General features: G+C 40.8%; 1 protein-coding gene across 3 annotated transcripts in view; it reads left to right on the forward strand.

The window, feature by feature from the left end:
* Positions 1–20,288, forward strand: part of LOC109909208 (CMP-N-acetylneuraminate-beta-galactosamide-alpha-2,3-sialyltransferase 4-like) — a 59,421-nt gene that overhangs the window by 5,753 nt on the left and 33,380 nt on the right. For 2 of the 3 annotated variants that reach the window (XM_031796166.1, XM_020508251.2), the window contains exon 2: positions 9,757–9,805. The gene's annotated coding sequence lies outside the window, so the exon portion shown is untranslated. Of the gene's footprint in view, positions 1–588; positions 945–9,756; positions 9,806–20,288 lie in introns of those variants that run through there. The other variant, XM_020508252.2, reaches the window with a different exon arrangement.

A 20,288-nucleotide genomic window follows, 5' to 3' on the forward strand; every position in this document is an offset into this window, starting at 1 on the left:
GTGGATGAAAGCATGTTTGTTTTTTATCTCTGGTAAATGAACATACCGTCTTAAACATACCGTCTTAAATTGTATCATTTATTTACGTATTAGGGTACCTGAGGTTTGATTATAAACGTTGTTTGACTTGTTTGGATAAGTTTATTGGTAATGTTTGGAATTAATTTTGTATGCATTTTGATGGAGGGAAACCGGTGGATTATTGAATGAAGCGCGCAAGCTGAACTGAGTTTTATGGATATAAAGCAGGACTTTATCGAACAAAAGGGCCATTTGTGATGTAACTGGGACCCTTTGGAGTGCCAACAGAAGAAGTTCTTCAAAGATAAGGTATTTATTATATCGCTATTTCTGACTTTTGTGTCGCACCTGTCTGGTTGAAATATGTTTTTCATGGTTTTGTATGCGGGGCGCTGTCCACAGATAATCGCATGGTGTGCTTTCACTGTAAAGCCTTTTTGAAATCTGACACAGTGACTGGATTAACAAGAAGTTAAGCTTTATTTTGATGTATAATACTTGTATTTTCATGAATGTTAAATATTTATATTTCTGTAATTTGAATTTCACGCTCTGCAATTTCACCAGATGTTGGCCAGGTGGGATGCTACCGTCCCTCCTGCCCATAAGAAGTTAAGGATCAGCGTGGCAGATGTTTTGTTGCCTACTCTTACCACCTGGGAGCAGCCCGTCAGGAAGACCAGGATCCATTTGCAGAGGGAGGTGTTTAGTCCCAGAGTCCTTAGCTTCGTGATGAGCTTTGTGGGCATTATGGTGTTGAACGCTGAGCTGTAGTTGATGAACAGCATTCTCACATAGGTGTTCCTTTTGTCCAGGTGAGAAAGGGCGGTGTGGAGTGCGATTGAGATTGCGTCATCTGTGGATCTGTTGGGGCGGTATTTGCATTGGAGTGGGTCTAGGGTGTCCGGGAGGATGCTGTTGATGTGAGTAATGTACAGCCTTTCAAAGCACTTCATGGCTACCGACGTACGTGCCACAGGGCGGTAATAATTTAGGCAGGTTACCTTTGCTTCCTTTGGCACAAGGACTATGGTGGTTTGCTTGTAACATGTAGGTATTACAGACTCAGTCAAGGAAAGGTTGAAAATGTCAGTGAAGACACTTGACAGTTGGTCCGCGCATGCTTTGAGTACACGTTCTGGTAGTCCGTCTGGCCCAGCGGCTTTATGAATGTTGATATGTTTAAAGGTTTTGTTAATATCGGCTACAGAGAGCGTCTTCACACAGTCATCCAGAACAGCATGCTTTAGTGTTGCTTGCCTCCGAGCGAGCATAAAAGGCATTTAGCTTTTCTGGTAGGCTCGCGTCTCTGTATCTCTTTGTAGTCCGTAATAGTTTTCAAGCCCTGCCACATCCGACAAGCGTCAGAGCCGGGGGAGTAGGATTCAATCTTAATCCTGTATTGATACTTTACTTGTTTGATGGTTCGTCTGAGGGCATGGCGGGATTTCTTATAAGCGGCCAGATTAGTCTCCCGCTCCTTGAAGCGGCAGCTCTAGCCTTTAGCTCGATGCGGCTGTTGCCTGTAATCCATGGCCTCTGGTTGGGATATGTACGTACAGTCGCTGTGGGGATGAAGTGTAACATCCGCTTCATGTGACCACTTCTGTATTGAGCGAGTCACTGGTACTTCCTGCTTTAGTTTTTTACTTGTAAGCAGGAATCAGGAGGATAGAATTGTGGTCAGATTTGCCAAATGGAGGGATGGGGAGAGCTTTGTATGCAACTCTGTGTGTGGAGTAAAGGTGGTCTAGGATCCCCCCCTGGTTGCACATGTGACATGCTGGTAAAAATGTGGTAAAACTGATTTAAGTTTGCCTGCATTAAAAACCCCGGACACTAGGAGCGTCGCTTCTGGGTGAGCATTTTCTTTTTTGCTTATGGCCTTATAGAGTTGGTTGAGACTGGTCTTAGTGCCAGCTTCGTTTTGTGGCGGTAAATAGACGGCTACGAATAATACAGAGACAAGCTTATTTGAAACTACAAATAGTGTTTTTTGACACGCAAAGACCCAAACGGCGTTCCATAGAAATCCTGGTTAGGTTTGAAACGGCTGAACAAATGAACAGTGAAACAGCACAGCAAGTAAGTGAAAGAAATAGGTTTTGATTATGTTTTACTGGTTATGGGGACATATGTAAATGCTAACAAAATAACTTTTTGTTGTGCGTGTGTGTAGCCTTTATTTAACTAGGGAAGTCAGTTAAGAACACATTTTTATCTACAATTACAGCCCGGACGACGCTGGGCCAATTGTGCGCCGCCCTATTTGACTCCCAATCATGGCCGGATGTAATAGAGCTTCGATTTGAACCAGGGACTCTAGTGACGCCTCTTGCACTGAGATGCAGTGACTTAGACCTCTGCGTCCGTGTGTGTGTTAACTATTTAACTTATCGTATAATTTTTTGGGGGCGAGGAAAATATTGGATTTCGGTGTCCGCCAAAAATATCATATCGGTGCATCACTACAACAAACAGATATGGGAAATGGTTAACCCATGTGGTTTGTCACAACATCGGTGCATCATGTTTGTGCAGACTATATTTACTTTACAAATGGAAGGTTTGTTATAATATTGTAATAACACATGAAAAGTAAGCACTGTACTGTTCATCACCAGTGTCACGACTTCCGCTGAATTCGGCCCCTCTCCTTGTTCGGGTGGTGTTTGGTGGTCGACGTCACCGGCTTTCTAGTCACCACCGATCCATGTTTCATTTTTGTTTTGTCTGTATTACACACACTTGGTTTCAATTCCCATATCATGTTCCTTATTTAACCCACTGGCATACATTTCTGTTCTGTATGTGATTGTTGGTGTCTTTAGTGGTTGTTGATTGTGCTAGTGTGTATGTATTTTTCTATTTGGTATATTGCTTGACTTGTTTTGAGTAAACTCAGTTGTGTTGCTGAAAACCTGTGTCCTGCACCTGACTCCGCTACATCTCTGCACCCAATCGCTGACAGTCAGACTAGACTGATACTTATCCTAGGGATGCAGGCTTGCTCTGTACAGTAGACTACATGGGTTTGTCTTTTTTAATGTGATGCGAAGTTTTAACAGTGACAAAATGCCACACCACTGAGCCCAGGGAACTGGACAGAAAATATTCAAACCTGCTGAAACTTTATCTTCTGAGTCAGGGAGTCATCTGTTGTTAGCCTAACTCAGGAACATGATGGCATCACTCTCCAAGCGTCCTCCATTATGTTAGGCATAATGTTTAAAGGAAAGGCTGTTCTTGGTGTTCCTGCATTCCCTCCTTTTTCACTCTCCTCTATGAGGCCATCTGGTTGTGTTCGTGACCCATCGTTTATTGTCATCTCAATGTAGCATACAGGGTGCTCATGTGGCATGCAGTGATTAGGCTAAGTCTGGTGTCTCTTGCCAAGTAGTGTTCCTTCTTGTTCCTTATAAGAGCTGTTCAGTTAGTGTTTTTCAGACACTAAGCACCCTGTTCAGACCTTACCTAACCTAATGCATACTTGAAAGTTTTTTTTTCACCCCATAAAAGCTCAGTCACAACATTATTGTTAGGCTATTTTCTAAAGTTGCATTGTTTTGTTTTATGGATTGAGTTGTGTGAGCTGAATACATGCACACATGGCTTTGTTTTATTCAGGATTGAGAGAAATCAGATGGCCAGTAATTTTTGGATTAGATGGTAATGTTCCTTCAGTATATTTTCATATTGGCTGAAGGATCAAGGTCTGTAGGCTTCTTGCTAGTATTAGCAAGATACTACAATAAGGATGCCTAATGGTAATGCTTAGACTATTAGCATGCAGAAAAATTACAATCACACAATTTCAACTAAGGTGTTATAACGGTTTATTAAATATTATTATTTTTGATAAACAATATATCAACTAATAATAAACAGCCCAACTACTTATAAACCATTTGTAAATCATTCATAAAGTAGGCTATACCTTAATGTAAAGCGTCGTAACCAGCTTCTATCCCCAAGCCATAAGACTGCTAAATAGCTAACAAAAAGGCCACACAGACTATTGGAGTTGACCTTGGTATTTTATATTTATTTTTGCACTTTCCCTATGCACACTCACAGGCCCTACCCCCTACTCACACAAGGGCTGGGCGATATGGCCAAAATATCATATCCCGATATAGGTGATTTCATATCCCGATAACGATGCATATCACGATATTGCACAATTTCTGTAAATTCAATGAATAAAATGACCACATGTAAAGTTCTATTTCTTATAACATTTTTAATTATACTCAAATAAAAAGGTACTTACTCGTATTTGATTATTTATTTTATATAGAACCTGTACAAATTTTCAATTAAGCATGTAACAAAATATAAAATATGAATGTATAAAATCTAAAAAGGTAAATAGAAAACACTTCAGCTATAGTGGCAATCAAAATAAATATACGCCGAAAATATATCTATATATACAGTGGGGCAAAAAAGTATTTAGTCAGCCACCAATTGTGCAAGTTCTCCCACTTAAAAAGATGAGAGCGGCCTGTAATTTGCATAATAGGTACACTTCAACTATGACAGACAAAATTAGGGAAAAAAATCCAGAAAATAACATTGTAGGATTTTTAATGAATTTATTTTCAATTTATGGTGGAAAATAAGTATTTGGTTACCTACAAACAAGCAAGATTTCTGGCTCCCACAGACCTGTAACTTCTTCTTTAAGAGGCTCCTCTGTCCTCCACTCGTTACCTGTATTAATGGCACCTGTTTGAACTTGTTATCAGTATAAAAGACACCTGTCCACAACCTCAAACAGTCACACTCCAAACTCCACTATGGCCAAGACCAAAGAGCTGTCAAAGGACACCAGAAACAAAACTGTAGACCTGCACCAGGCTGGGAAGACTGAATCTGCAATAGGTAAGCAGCTTGGTTTGAAGAAATCAACTGTGGGAGCAATTATTAGGAAATGGAAGACATACAAGACCACTGATAATCTCCCTCGATCTGGGGCTCCACGCAAGATCTCACCCCGTGGGGTCAAAATGATCACAAGAACGGTGAGCAAAAATCCCAGAACCACACGGGGGGACCTAGTGAATGACCTGCAGAGAGCTGGAAACCAAAGTAACAAAGCCTACCATCAGCAACACACTACGCCGCCAGGGACTCAAATCCTGCAGTGCCAGATGTGTCCCCCTGCTTAAGCCAGTACATGTTCAGGCCCGTCTGAAGTTTGCTAGAGAGCATTTGGATGATCCAGAAGAAGATTGGGAGAATGTCATATGGTCAGATGAAACCAAAATATAACTTTTTGGAAAAAACTCAACTCGTCGTGTTTGGAGGACAAAGAATGCTGAATTGCATCCAAAGAACACCATACCTACTGTGAAGCATGGGGGTGGAAACATCATTTCGTTGGGGCTGTTTTTCTGCAAAGGGACCAGGACGACTGATCCGTGTAAAGGAAAGAATGAATGGGGCCATGTATCGTGAGATTTTGAGTGAAAACGTCCTTCCATCAGCAAGGGCATTGAAGATGAAACGTGGCTGGGTCTTTCAGCATGACAATGATCCCAAACACACCGCCCGGGCAATGAAGGAGTGGCTTCGTAAGAAGCATTTCAAGGTCCTGGAGTGGCCTAGCCAGTCTCCAGATCTCAACCCCATAGAAAATCTTTGGAGGGAGTTGAAAGTCCGTGTTGCCCAGCAACAGCCCCAAAACATCACTGCTCTAGAGGAGATCTGCATGGAGGAATGGGCCAAAATACCAGCAACAGTGGGTGAAAACCTTGTGAAGACTTACAGAAAACGTTTGACCTCTGTCATTGCCAACAAAGGGTATATAACAAAGTATTTAGATAAACTTTTGTTATTGACCAAATACTGATTTTTCCACCATAATTTGCAAATAAATTCATTAAAAATCCTACAATGTGATTTTCTGAATTTACTTTTCTCATGTTGTCTGTCATAGTTGAAGTGTACCTATGATGAAAATTACAGGCCTCTCTCATCTTTTTAAGTGAGAGAACTTGCACAATTGGTGGCTGACTAAATATATATGTATATATACAGTGCCTTGCGAAAGTATTCGGCCCCCTTGAACTTTGCGACCTTTTGCCACATTTCGTGAGTGTTTGTATGTATGTTGGAATATCAGTGTGAGTTAGGGCTGGGCAATCTATATCGTGTGACGATAGAGTATAATATGAAACGATAGATGTTTTTCTATAGTTTATTTCTTTGTGTCGCAAATCACACTCTTTACGGCAATATTTTTCGTCAATTGGACGACGATTTGCGTTCTTCCACACAGGTATTTGCAACACAAACAAACATGAAAGAGAGTGAACTTGACACAGAACACGGAGCTCGTACCTAAAAGAGCGGCAACTTTGGTCGCATGGACGTGGTTCGAGTATGAAAAGTCTGACACGGACCAGAAAACCATCCACTGCAAAATATGCCGCAGGCCGGTCCTGACAAGCTCAAACACCACTAACCTCTTTTACCACCTACGCAAGAATAATGTGAAACAGTAAGGAGAGAGTCTATGGATGAGACTCAAGAAAGTACAGTTGAGTGCTCAAAACAAACCTGACTCAGACGTTGCAAGAGGCATTTGCCCGCGGCACAGCATATGGCAAAGAATCACGAAGATGGAAGGCGATAACAGCTGCCGTTACAATTTACATCTGCAAAGACAAGGCCCCAATTTAAACAGTCGAGAAACGGGGGTTTCATGAGTTGGTGCTAACACTCGACCCAAAGTACCAAATGCAAATTGATATGTGACACCTAATTAACGGCAAAATAACATGAAAAACAGACAAGCACCCATATACAGTGCCTTGCGAAAGTATTCGGCCCCCTTGAACTTTGCGACCTTTTGCCACATTTCAGGCTTCAAACATAAAGATATAAAACTGTATTTTTTTGTGAAGAATCAACAACAAGTGGGACACAATCATGAAGTGGAACGACATTTATTGGATATTTCAAACTTTTTTAACAAATCAAAAACTGAAAAATTGGGCGTGCAAAATTATTCAGCCCCCTTAAGTTAATACTTTGTAGCGCCACCTTTTGCTGCGATTACAGCTGTAAGTCGCTTGGGGTATATGTCTATCAGTTTTTCACATCGAGAGACTGACATTTTTTCCCATTCCTCCTTGCAAAACAGCTCGAGCTCAGTGAGGTTGGATGGAGAGCATTTGTGAACAGCAGTTTTCAGTTCTTTCTACAGATTCTCGATTGGATTCAGGTCTGGACTTTGACTTGGCCATTCTAACACCTGGATATGTTTATTTTTGAACCATTCCATTGTAGATTTTGCTTTATGTTTTGGATCATTGTCTTGTTGGAAGACAAATCTCCGTCCCAGTCTCAGGTCTTTTGCAGACTCCATCAGGTTTTCTTCCAGAATGGTCCTGTATTTGGCTCCATCCATCTTCCCATCAATTTTAACCATCTTCCCTGTCCGTGATGAAGAAAAGCAGGCCCAAACCATGATGCTGCCACCACCATGTTTGACAGTGGGGATAGTGTGTTCAGGGTGATGAGCTGTGTTGCTTTTACGCCAAACATAACGTTTTGCATTGTTGCCAAAAAGTTATATTTTTGTTTCATCTGACCAGAGCACCTTCTTCCACATGTTTGGTGTGTCTCCCAGGTGGCTTGTGGCAAACTTTAAACGACACTTTTTATGGATATCTTTAAGAAATGGCTTTCTTCTTGCCACTCTTCCATAAAGGCCAGATTTGTGCAATATACGACTGATTGTTGTCCTATGGACAGAGTCTCCCACCTCAGCTGTAGATCTCTGCAGTTCATCCAGAGTGATCATGGGTCTCTTGGCTGCATCTCTGATCAGTCTTCTCCTTGTATGAGCTGAAAGTTTAGAGGGACGGCCAGGTCTTGGTAGATTTGCAGTGGTCTGATACTCCTTCCATTTCAATGTTATCGCTTGCACAGTGCTCCTTGGGATGTTTAAAGCTTGGGAAATCTTTTTGTATCCAAATCCGGCTTTAAACTTCTTCACAACAGTATCTTGGACCTGCCTGGTGTGTTCCTTGTTCTTCATGATGCTCTCTGCGCTTTTAACGGACCTCTGAGACTATCACAGTGCAGGTGCATTTATACGGAGACTTGATTACACATAGGTGGATTGTATTTATCAACATTAGTCATTTAGGTCAACATTGGATCATTCAGAGATCCTCACTGAACTTCTGGAGAGAGTTTGCTGCACTGAAAGTAAAGGGACTGAATAATTTTGCACGCCCAATTTTTCCGTTTTTGATTTGTTAAAAAGGTTTGAAATATCCAATAAATTTCGTTCCACTTCATGATTGTGTCCCACTTGTTGTTGATTCTTCACAAAAAAATACAGTTTTATATCTTTATGTTTGAAGCCTGAAATGTGGCAAAAGGTCGCAAAGTTCAAGGGGGCCGAATACTTTCGCAAGGCACTGTATCTACCTCTATCGACCCAGTATCCCTGCACATTGTTAATATGGACCTGGAATTGACTGACCCTGTGTATAGTATGCTTGCTTGCTAACTTACTTTGTGTTTTTCTTATTTTTATGTCTTGTGTTTTTGTTCTACCTTGTTATTTTTAGTATTACATTGTTATTGATTACTGCATTGTTTTCACTGTACTTGTGCATGCAACATTGAAACTTAAGTAGACTTACAGTATAATGCTCATCTCAATGTTGCAGTTATTTTTCCCATGAAAGGAATTTTTCTCAGTTAAAGACGTAATCTCAAATCCAATAGTATTGATCTATCATTTCAGGTTGTATGACTCCTTATAGGGAGACTATTGACATCTTTATCTCTGCTGTTTGCGCCTCAGCCTGGCCAAACAGCCTGGCCAAACAGCCTAGCTCCCATCCACAGGTAGAGGAGCACTTACAGTGAAGTCGTAAAAAAATCAGCTGTAGCTGTGTGGTGCCTCAGACAGACCTAGATCGGGTCCCCTCCACGTACGCGAAGGGGCCTGAGGACTTGGGCCTCTGCCAGCCCCACTGTATCCTACCCAGCACTTGGCCCTCTCTTCTCCCAGGCTGCTCCCCACATGCCACACAGACAGTCATTGTGCTGCCTCTGAGGACCTGTGCCTCCTGCTCAGAGCAGGCATGTGGAGCTGGTTAGAGCTCCCTCAAAGAAGTCCTCTCACACACTGCGTCATGGAAAAGAGCACTGGGGCTCATAGAGGCAAGAGTTGTCAGGTAGCATATGGCACCGTTGGTTAGGGAAGGAGCGTTTATACCCTCCTGATGTTGGCATTTTGGTTACAACTGAAAGACAGTGCTAAAAGTTCTTCACACAATGCTTGACTAAAGGGTGGAAGAGTTAGCATTGGAATTAAAAGTCAATTGGGGTTCATTTTAAACCACTTGGGAAATTATTCAATTTGGCTATGGTTTGATGTTCAGTTTGCCTATTCATGATTTGTGAGTCAGAATCCTGTTTAGAAATACAAATTAATGATAGTAGGTTAAATGATGAGATCACGGCATTCTGCACAGAAAGTTGAGGAATGATAATGTTCTTAGCATGGAGATAAAGCAAGCGTCCTTTCTTACTGGTTTCCACCAGTCATGCACTCAGTTTGACAGTTTCTAATACTGGTTGTCTTCATTGTATAAACCACTATTAAGGATATTATCTTCTTATAGTCATACATTTGATCACCACATCAGTTACCACTTTATATTTTTCTCCATTGTCTTAATCATCTCCTTTGTTTTACAGGGAGGAACCCAGAGTCAACATATCCACCCTTTAAAGGACATGGAGAAAGGTATGGGATTTAGGTTATCGACAGAGCTTTGATTGCTTATAAGACTGCTTAGTAATATACAGTGCCTTCGAGAAAGTATTCAGACCCCTGACTTTTCCCACATTTTATTACGTTACAGACTTATTCTAAAATGGATTAAAAATAAATACATCTTTAGCAATCTACACACTACCTAATAATGAGCGAAAACACGTTTTTAGAAATGTTTGCAAATGTATGAAAAATAAAAAACAGATACCTTATTTACATAAGTAAAGGTGCAACCTGTTTCCATTGATCATCCTTGATGTTTCTACAACTTGATTAGAGTCCACCTGTCACGGGTTACTAGGAGTGGTGCGTAGGAGTCGGGAGCAGAGGGTTCAGTGATTTGCAGACTTATTTCTCTGGCACAAAACGGTCACACCAAATACAGGGCGCATAAACACTGGCGGCTAGTAGAGGCATATGACAGGCCGCTTGGAGTTTGCCAAAAGGCACCTAAAGACTCTCAGACCATGAGAAACATGATTTTCTGGTCTGATGAAACCCAGATTGAACTCTTTGGCTAGTCAGAATCGAGGCAAAGATGAACAGAGCAAAGTACAGAGATATATTTTATGAAAACCTGCTCCAGAGTGCTCAGGATCTCAGACTGGGGCAAAGGTTCACCTTCCAAGAGAACAATGACCCTAAGCACACAGCCAAGACATCACAGGATTGGCTTCAGGACAAGTCTCTGAATGTCCTGGAGTGGCCCAGCCAGAGCCCAGACATGAACCCGATCGAACATCTCTGGGGAGACCTGAAAATAGTTCTGCAGCAACGCTCCCCATCCGACCTGACAGCTTGACAGGATCTGCAGAGAAGAATGGGAGAAACTCCCCAAATACAGGTGTGCCATGCTTGTATCGTCAAACCAAAGAAGACTCGATACTGTAATCACTGCCAAAGGTGTTTCAACACAGTACTGAGTAAAGGGTCTGAATACTTATTTGAATGTAATATGCCTCTCTTTGCCTCTCTTATTCACTATTTATATAAATTATTTAGACAAAAATGTCCAAAATGCACAATTTCATTTTTATGCTGAAGATACTGTTATTTACTGTTGTGCCTTGTCTCTTACAAAAGCTTTCCAGAACTTGCTAACTGCTTTTTATACTGTTCAGCATACCTTGTGTCAATTGAAGCTTATCCTCAATACTGACTAAACTAATGGTGTTTTCTAAAGCAAGAAATAGACCTCTGAACTTTTCACCTATTACTACCTGTCAGGGCAAGGAGATTGAGTTTGTAACCTCATATAAATATCTTGGAATTTTAATTGATGATGGTCTCTCTTTTAAATTGCATATTCAACAACTTACAAAAAAATTGAAGCTGAAATTGTGATTTTATTTTAGGAATAAGGCCTGTTTTTCTTTTGAAGCCTGAAGGAGGCTAGTATCGGCTACATTTATGCCTTTACTAGACTATAGGGATATTTAATAATGAATGCTTCCGCTCATTGTTTGAGATCAATTGACACCCTTTACCATGGCACTTTGAGATGTATTTTAAACTGCAAAACCTGGCCTTCTCTAGTCACTCGTAGGCTCAGTCACTGGTATACTTTTATTTACAAAGCCATTTTGGGTTTACTAGATTTTTATTTTGGCATTTTTATTGTTCAGAAATGGACTTTATCCTGCCAACTGTTCCAAATGTCCGAACTGAATTTGGTAAAAGGGCTTTTATGTACTCTGCGCCACCGTCTTGGAACGCCTTACAAAATAATTTTAAACTGGAAGAACTTGTCCCGATTGGTATTTTTAAATCACTGATGAATGATCTTGCGACTGATTCCCTGACCTGTCAATGTTTTTAATTTGCTGTTTTTGATTTGGTTATACTTGTGAATTCTATGGTTTTTACTAGATTACTTGTAGTTTTTCATGTTGTTTGTCTGTAATTTTTGTAATGACTTGATGCTGCCTATCTTGGCCAGGACGCTCTTGAAAAAGAGATTTTAAATCAATGAGCCCTTCTGGGTTAAATAAATAATACAAATATTTCAGTTTCTATTTCTAAAAACCTGTTTTTGCTTTGTCATTATGGGGTATTGTGTGTAGATTGATGAGGGAAAAAACGATTTAATCCTTTTTAGAATAAGAAAAAACAGAGTACCACAAGAGTCCAACTGGAGTAACAAATGTTCACAGCTTCGCTAGGGCTGGGTGCTAACATTCAAACACAGAGCAAAGAACTGAGGAAAACTAAGGGTTTAAATACATTCAAGGGAAATGAGGCACAGGTGCAAATAACTGGAAACAAGGGAAAACAAAAGGGTCAAAAAAGCACAATGGGGGCATCTAGTGGCCAAAACCGAAACAATCCTGGCCAAATCCTGACAGGTCTGAGTACTTTATTAAGAAGGCACTTTATATATATATATATACATATATGTTTTACACAAATCGACTTAGTCATTCGTGCATACATTTTGCGTATTGGTGGTGCCAGGAATCAAACCCACTACAATCGAACCCACTACCCTGCCATTACAAGCTTGTGTCCCCCCGTTATGTAACAGGTTGTACAAAGGACAATTTAAGCCTACTAGAAAGTGTGTGCCCTCAGGCCTGGAGGGAAGCAAAAGTCATTCTGCTGCCCAAGAATAGTATAGCCCCTTTTACTGGCTCAAAAAGCCGACCAATCCGCCTGTTACCAACCCTTACTAAACTTTTGGCAAAAAATATGTTTGACCAGATACAATGCTATTTTACGGTAAACAAATTGACAACAGACTTTCAGCACGCTTATAGGTAAGGGAATTCAACAAGCTCAGCACCTACACAAATGACTGATTGGCTGAGAGAAATTGATGACAATATGTTTTGTTAGACTTCGGAGCAGCTTTTTACATTATCGATCATAGTCTGTTGCTGGAAAAACTTGTGTAAGGGCTTTACACCCCCTGCTATATTGTGGATAAAGAGTTACCTGTCTAACAGAAAACAAAGGGGGTTCATTAATGGGAGCCTCTGTAACATAATCCAGAATCAGGAATTCCCCTGGGCAGCTGTCTAGGCCCCTTACTTTTTTCAATCTTTACTAGTCCAATCACATTTTATTTGTCACAAGCGCCGAATAGAGCAGGTAGACCTTACCGTGAAATGCTTACTTACAAGGCCTTAACCAACAATGCAGTTCAAGAAATAGCATTAATAAAATATTTAGTAGTAACAGGTTAGTCGAGAGAATTTGTTAAGTGACTATGCATAGATAATAAACAGTGAGTAGCAGCAGTGTAAAATCAAAGGGGGGGGGGGGTGTCAATGTAAATAGTCCAGGTGGGCAGTCTTATGGCTTGAGGGTAGAAGCTGTTAAGGAGGCTTTTGGTCCAAGAGTTGGCGCTACGGTACCGCTTGCCGTGCGGTAGCAGAGACAGTAAACCAGTGTGTCCATGTATGCGGATGACTTGACACTGTACACGTCAGCTACTACAGCAACTGAAATGACTGCAACACTTAAGAAAGAGCTACAGTTAGTTTCAGAATGGGTGGAAAGGAATAATTTAGTCCTAAATATTTTTAAAACTAAAAGTATTCTATTTTGGACAAATCATTCACTAAACCCTAAACGAATGAATAATGTGGAAATTGAGCAAGTTGAGGTGACTAAACTGCTTGTAGTAACCCTATTGTAAACTGTCATGGTCGGAACATACTGATACAACAGTAGCTAAGATGGGAAGAAGTCTGTCTTTAATAAAGCGCTACTATGCCTTAACAACACTATTGAGAAGGCAGGTCCTACAGGCCCTAGTTCTGTCGCACCTGAACTGCTGTTCAGTCGTGTGGTCAGGTGCCACAAAGAGGGATTACAATTGGCTCAGAACAGGGCAGCATGGGTGGACCTTAACCTTAGGCACATCATCATCTGCACATCTATCACTCTAAATGCTAAATTGTAATTGTTTTTGCCTCTAGGGCCTATTTATTACCTACTTCCCTACTCTTCTACATTTGCACACACTGTCCATAGAAAAATCATTTTTTTTTTCGTGTTATTGACTGTATGTTTGTTTGTGTCACTCTGTGTTGTTTGTTATGCACTGCTTTGCTTTATCTTGGCCAGGTCACAGTTGTAAATGTGAACTTGTTCTCAACTGGCCTACCTGGTTAACCTGTCTAGGACTGGGGTTCCGCTAGCGCAATCAATCACACAGTGACCACACATACTAATCCTACCCCACCCATCCATCCTATTTTCAAAACAGCTCCAGTCTATTAAGGTGAACTGAAGGAGAGACCGTCTCCCCAAAGGAAAAGCTTATCAGTGCTAATGCTGTGACAGCACAGATTGTTTAGCTGGTGGGTTGAATCCACAACCAGAACCTGTGGTGGTTTTAAAAGATAATGTGGTCTTTGATCCACCACACTCTGCCAGGCTGGGCATGCATGATTGACACCAGGTCTATTTAACTGTTGTTGCTAAATAGAAACTAGCAGCTTACATGGATATATTTAGTTTTCAATGTTTTGTTCCAAATGTAAAAACATCTGTAGTTGAGTGAAGTGTTTATTTTGTAGTCAAAATGAACGGCCTGTCAGGCTGCGCAAACCGTCATGATTCTGGACAATGACATTGGGGGGTTGTGGTCAGATTTTGTCCAGAGACGGGAGTCCGTGGAGATTGACATCAGTGACCTATAATCTCATCTAATCCGTAATTTATACTCGGCCACTCCAAAGCAAAATTTAAAGTAGCAGATTGTGGTGAGCTGTATGTGACGGTGTGGGATTGAAAATGTCCCTAGATGGTGATGAAGTGTCATCTCTCCCGTTCATCCTCTTACTGATCTGACCCATCTCTCTCTCTCTCTATGCCTCACTCTCTCTATTCATCTCTCTATCTTGCAAAAGTATTCACCCCCCTTGGCATTTTTCCTATGTTGTTGCATTACAACCTATAATTAAAAGCTGTATTTTATTTGAATTCCATGTAATGGACATACACAAAATAGTCAAAAGAGGTGAAGTGAAATGAAAAAAAGAATACTTATTTAAAAAAATTCTAAAAAATAAAAAACAGAAAAGTGGTAGGTGCATATGCATTCACCCCCTTTGCTATGAAGCCCCTAAAAAAGATCTGGTGCAACCAATTACCTTCAGCAGTCACATACTTAGTTAGATTGCACACAGGTGAACTTTATTTAAGTGTCACATGATTTGTCACATGATCTTAGTGTATATATACACCTGTTCTGAAAGGCCCCAGAGTCTGCAGCACCACTAAGCAAGGGGCACCACCAAGCAAGCGGCACCATGAAGACCAAGGAGCTCTCCAACAGGTCAGGGAAAAAGTTGTGAAGAAGTACAGATCATGGTTGGGTCATAAAAAACATTCAAAACTTTGAACATCCCACGGAGCACCATTAAATCCATTATAAAAATATGGAACGAATGTGGCACCACAACAAACCTGTCAAGAGTTGATCGCCCACCAAAACTCACAGAACAGGCAATTGAGGGAATTAGAGAGGCAACAAAGAGACCAAAGATAACTCTGAATGAGCTGCAAAGCTCCACAGCGGAGATTGTAGTATCTTTCCATAGGACCACTTTAAGCCTTAGACTCCACGGAGCTGGGCTTTATGGAAAAATGGCCAGAAAAAAAGCCAGTGCTTAAAGAAAACAATAAGCAAACACATTTGGTGTTTGCCAAAGGGCATGTGGGAGACTCCCCAAACATATGGAAGAAGGTACTCTGGTTAGATGAGACTAAAATGGAGCCTTTTGGCCATCAAGAAAAACACTATGCCTGGCGCAAACCCGACACCTCTCATCACCCCGAGAACACCATCCCCACAGTGAAGCATGGTAGTGGCAGCATCATGTTGTGGGTATGTTTTTCATCGGCAGGGACTGGGAAACTGGTCAGAATTGAAGGAATTTTGGATGGAGCTAAATACAGGGAAATTCTTGAGGGAATCATGTTTCAGAGGTTCACCTTCCAGCAGGACAATGACCCTAAGCATACTGATAAAGCAATACTCCAATGGTTTAAGGGGAAACATTCAAATGTCTTGGAATGGCCTAGTCAAAGCACAGACCTCAATCCAATTGAGAATCTGTGGTATGACTTAAAGATTGCTGTACACCAGAAGAACCAATCCAACTTGAAGGAGCTGGAGCAGTTTTGCCTTGAAGAATGGGCAAAATCCAAGTGGCTAGATGTGCCAAGCTTATAGAGACATACCCAAATAGTCTTGCAGCTGTAATTTCTGCAAAAGGTGGCTCTACAAAGTATTGGCTTTGGGGGGGTGAATAGTTATGCACGCTCAAGTTTACATTTTTTTGTCTTATTTCTTGTTTGTTTCACAATAAAAACATATTTTGCATCTTCAAAGTGGTAGGCATGTTGTATAAATCAAATGATACAAACCCCCAAAAATGTATTTTAAATCCAGGTTGTAAGGCCACAAAATAGGGGGTGAATACTTTCGCAAGCCACTGTATGCTCCTCTCTCTCTATGCGCCTCTCTCTCTATGCGCCTCTCTCTCTACACGCCTCTGTCTCTCTGTCTCTGTGCCTCTATCTATGCCTCTCTCTCTCTTTCTCTCTCTCTCTCGCTCAAATTCAAGCTGCTTTATTGACATAAAAAATATTGTGTCAATATTGCCAAAGCAACAATGTATACAATATACATTGTAAAACAATTATAAAGCATAACAAATAATAATATACAATGGTAGTAAATAATAATACAAAAAAACACAACAATTAAATGGTAACAGTCAGTAGTAGAAATGTAATAAATATGAAAAGCTAAACATGTAAAACATTTAACTATAACTAACTGTCATCTTCACCATCATCATCATCATCATTACTACCACCAACATCATCGTTATTACTACTACTACTACCACCACCATCACTAAACTGCTATCACTACCATCACCCCTACTATTTGGAATGATAATCACAACAACATCAATAATAGTAATAGCAATAATAGTAATAATAAGGAAGTTACTGTTTACTATTGTCATGCTGGTATGAAGAGATTCGGGAGACAGGCGCAGGAATGCCTAATATTCTTTTTATTGTACCCAAATTACGGCGTACCGTGTAAATGCATGGGGACAAAGACCAAACAAACACTATACAAAAACACATGGTGATACCCAAACAAAAGAGTGAGGAGTACTTCGAATAAATAACACACGCGCACAATGATTAACACACGGGACGAGATCCGTAATCATCTACGCAATCCACAATGGCACGAAAGCCCAAAACACACAGCACACGTACTCACACGCACCAACGGCCATTGTAACAATAATTGACCAGACCATGGTGAAAGGGCATATATATACAAATACAATTAGTGGGAATAAGGGCCAGGTGTGCGCAATGAAAGTTCCAGAGGGATCTGTGAAAACTATGCAGATGTTATTATCCAGTATCCCTCAGGCTATGGCAGACAAAGACATATTTGGCTGCAAGAGGAGCCTTGCTCCTTCCCCATGAGTATTTTTAGTTTTTCCTCTGGGTTTAATAAGTTAAAATTTGGAATAAATGTAGTAATTTCTGTGAATAATGAATCACTTGGTGAGGAATATTTAGTAAAGGAGAAAGTGCCTCTCTGTTTCTACCTCCCCTGTCGTGCAGTGACCACATACACGCTCCTCTTTGGGTAACCATGTCTTTTTTATGTCTGCCGGTTTCTATTGCCAATCGGTGGTCACTCACTTACTTGGTAAGGATCTGTCTCGGCTTTATATCTCTGACAGAGTAGAGATAATCAGCCAATTCATATTCTCTGTTTAGGGCCAGATAGCAATTTAGTCGGCTTTGGGATTTTGTTTCGTTTTTCCAATGTTGTAAATATGAATCCTTTGATTTGTTCATGTTTTTGTTTATTGGAATTCTTTCTTTTGAAGCAGTGCTGGTGTCAGCTTGGTTGGTGAGGTCCAACACAAGTTGATTTTAATGAACTTTTCTGTATTTTCATTACCACTGGGAAGCGGCCCAATTCTGCCCGTCATGCATTAGTTAGTGTATTTCTCTGGACTTATAGATTTCTCCGACAGAATTCTGCATATAGGGCTTCAATTGGATGTTTTTCCCACATATAAGTCCAGTTTATTGAGTGGCCCCCAAACTTCACTTCCGTAAAAAGCTATTGGTAGCATTACACTGTCAAATATTTTGGTCCAAATTCTAATTGGGATGTTGATATTGAATAATTTCATTTTTATTGCATACAATGCTCTGCTGGCTTTTTCTTTGAGTGCCTTCACTGCCATATTAAAGTTTCCTGATGCCGATATGGTCAGACCAAGGTATGTGTCATTTTTAGTGTGTTCAATTATGGTGTTGTTAGGGTGAATTAGGGTGAATTTATATTTGTGTTTCTGACATCTGTTTTTTGGGGGGGTGAAATTTACTGCCAGGGCCCAGTTATGGCAATACTGCTGTAGAATGTTAAGGTTCAGTTGAAGACCTTCTTTGGTTGGTGATAGAAGTACCAAATCATCAGCATATAGCAGGTATTTTACCTCTGTGTCAAATAGTGTGAGTCCTGGGGCTGGAGAATGGTCCGACATGTTTGCTAATTCATTGATATAAATGTTGAAAAGATTTGGACTCAAACTGCAGCCAAGGTCTCACACTTCGATTTTGTGAAAATAATTCTGTTCTTTGGTTTTTGATTTTTATTGCACACTTGTTTTCTGTCTATAATATATTTTATTAAGTCATACACCTTACCACCAAAGCCCACTTTGGAGAATTTTGTAGAATAACCCTTCTTGCCAAATAGAATCAAATGCTTTTTAAAAGTCAATAAGGCAAGCAAAGAGTTGCAATCTACTGCAGAGATAGTCTGCAGAGTTTTGTCTTACGATCCATGTCTGTGCCCAAACAATTTGAGCTTCTACTTTTAAAAATCCACCTTTCCAGAAACAAGTCTCTCACCGTTGCCGCTTGCTATAGACCACCTTCTGCTTCCAGCTGTGCCCTGAACACCATATGTGAATTAATTGACCCCCATCTATCTTCAGAGCTCATGCTGTTAGGTGACCTAAACTGGGACATGCTTAATACCCCGAGCATCCTACAATCTCAGCTTGATGCCCTCAATCTCACACAAATTATCAATGAACCTACCAGGTAAAACCCCAAATCCGTAAACACAGGCACCCTCATAGATGTCATACTAACCAACCTTGCCCTCCTAATATACCTCTGCTGTCTTCAACCAGGATCTCAGCGATCATTGCCTCATTGCTTGCGTCCGTAATGGGTCTGAGGTCAATCGACCACCCCTCATCACTGTCAAACGCTCCATAAAACACTTCAGCGAGCAGGCCTTTCTAATCAACCTGGCTTGGGTATCTTGGAAGGATATTGACCTCATTCCGTCAGTAGAAGATGCCTGGTTATTCTTTAAAAGCCAATTCCTCCGTTTGGCCGCCTTTCCTTCCACTTCTCTGCTGCCAATGACTGGAATGAATTGCAAAAATCACTGAAGCTGGAGACTCATATCTCCCTCACTAGCTTTAAGCATCAGCTGTCAGAGCAGCTCACAGATCACTGCACCTGTACATAGCTAATCTGTAAATAGCCCATCCAACTATCTCATCCCCATACTGTTATTTATTTTGCTCCTTTACTCCCCAGTATCTCAACTTGCACATCTATCACTCCAGTGTTTAATTGCTAAATTGTAATTATTTCGCCACTGTGGCCTATTTATTGCCTTTACCCCCATTGTCTTACCACATTTGCAGAGACTGTATATAGACTTTTTTTCTAATGTGGTATTGACTGTATGTTTGTTTATTCCATGTTTAACTCTGTTGTTGTTTGTCTTGCATTGCTTTGCTTTGTCTTGGCCAGGTCGCAGTTGTAAATAAGAACTGTTTTTGTTCAGTATTTGGTCAGGACTGTTTCTATTATTTATAATATGGCTATTGTACAAGGAGGGGTGTCCAAATATATGGTGGTTACCTCCCGCATCAGTGTATTCAGGCTCAGAACCTGTTCTTGCATTGAAATCTCCATAAATAAGCACTTTACCCTCTGCCTGAAAATATAATGATTTTTGTATGGAGATTGTCAAAAAACTGATCATCATAATATGATGAATCTGAAGGAGGAGCATAAGCTGCACATATGAATACATTGTCACAGTAGATTGTATCTTTTGTTAAGTTTTAGCCAGATTAGTACCTTACCTCTCCCTATCTATGCCTCTCTCTTTATGAATCTCTCTCTATCTCTCTATCTCTCTCTCTGTCCCCCCCCCCCCCCTCTCTCTCTCTCTCTCTCTCTCTGCCCCCCCCCCCCCCCCCTCTCTCTCTCTTTCTCTCTCTCTCTCAGCCTCCCTCTCTATGCCCCCCCCTCTCTCTCCCTCTTTCTCACTCTCTCTATCTCTCTCTCTCTATATATATATATATGCCTCTCTCTATGCCTCTCTCTCTCTCTCTCTCTCTCTCTCTCT

Source organism: Oncorhynchus kisutch, linkage group LG18 (assembly GCF_002021735.2).
Source record: "Oncorhynchus kisutch isolate 150728-3 linkage group LG18, Okis_V2, whole genome shotgun sequence".
Classification (NCBI taxonomy): Eukaryota; Metazoa; Chordata; class Actinopteri; order Salmoniformes; family Salmonidae; genus Oncorhynchus; species Oncorhynchus kisutch.